Source organism: Myotis davidii, unplaced genomic scaffold, assembly GCF_000327345.1.
Source record: "Myotis davidii unplaced genomic scaffold, ASM32734v1 scaffold622, whole genome shotgun sequence".
Taxonomy (NCBI): domain Eukaryota; kingdom Metazoa; phylum Chordata; class Mammalia; order Chiroptera; family Vespertilionidae; genus Myotis; species Myotis davidii.
This window is the reverse complement of record NW_006293532.1, coordinates 1837582-1838577: the sequence shown is the minus strand read 5'-3', so window position 1 is coordinate 1838577 and position 996 is coordinate 1837582. Positions and strand designations below refer to the sequence as shown.

Sequence of the window (996 nt, the reverse complement as noted above, 5' to 3'; positions counted from 1 at the left end):
AGCCTCTGTACACCCCCCTCCCCGCCCACTGCAGAACCGGCACAGCAGGACCAGAAAAAACCAACGCCACCATGTCAGAGACCAGCACACATACCTCCAAAATGGCAGCCTTGCAAGAACAGGAGTCCAAGCCCATTATCAGCCCACCTAGGGAACGGAGGGCCAGTGACCAGGGTAGTTGATGGCCAACCACCTCCCACCGGGGCCTCCCAACCTTTCCTCACTCTCCCAACTGGCACATCGGCCCCCTCCAAAACTGCCTCTCAAACGCCAGAAGTACAAGAGGGAAGGAAAGGCATCAGCCCATGCCCTGGGAGGTCCTGGAGGCCAGAGGTGGCCCCGGGCACTCAGAAGGGCAGCCTACGTTCTACTCCCCAATACGAGGAACAGCTGTCTGCAAACCTAGCTCCTACCTCTGACCGGACGACAGCGAAACCTTTCATGGCTCCCCTGTGAGACCCTCCCCAGCTTCGTGGGCCCGGGGAGCCAGGACATAGGCTGGTGAGGAAGGGCCGAGCAGGCGCAGCCGTGCCCTCCGTTATGTAAGAAGGAGGGCGGTGCTGCCCTAGGCCAGAGACCCAGGGCGCATTGCGCTCCCAGATGCGCAGTCATGGGCGGGGGCCATTGCGCAGGGCAGGGCTCGGGGACCCCCTCCCCACCAATGTGAGACCTGCACCACGGACGGGATGGGGAGCTGGAACCCTGAATTTCCTCCGTCCCCTGCCCCCCAACCAGAGGAACAGCCTGCTGCCCTAGTTTTGCTCTCACTCTCGTCTCTCCCCAGAAGGACAAGCCTGGCTCACCTCTCAGGCCCCAGGGGTTCTCCCTGAAACCCCACCTGATACGCAGCTTCTGGGCAACGTCCGGGGGGGGGGGGGGTCGGTCCCATCCTCACCTTTGCAAGCGCCAGGGAGCAGCAGCTTCCAGAAGGCAGGTCCTTCCCACACTGGGCTCAGCTCTGGGCAGCCCCAGACGTCAATGCAAATCTCTGGTCCC

The 996-nt window shown here is 62.8% G+C and overlaps 1 long non-coding RNA gene across 4 annotated transcripts in view; it reads right to left on the bottom strand.

Moving 5' to 3' along the window:
- The window catches only part of LOC102774004, a 35283-nt gene that overhangs the window by 8060 nt on the left and 26227 nt on the right, over positions 1-996 (bottom strand). Inside the window, exons 1-2 of one of the 4 annotated variants that reach the window (XR_001514451.1) lie at positions 896-990; positions 95-147 (exon numbers count right to left, since the gene is read on the bottom strand). The exons of 2 other annotated variants lie outside the window; for them this stretch is intronic. This is a non-coding gene — a long non-coding RNA (uncharacterized LOC102774004). Of the gene's footprint in view, positions 1-94; positions 148-895; positions 991-996 lie in introns of those variants that run through there. One more of the 4 variants, XR_001514452.1, reaches the window with a different exon arrangement.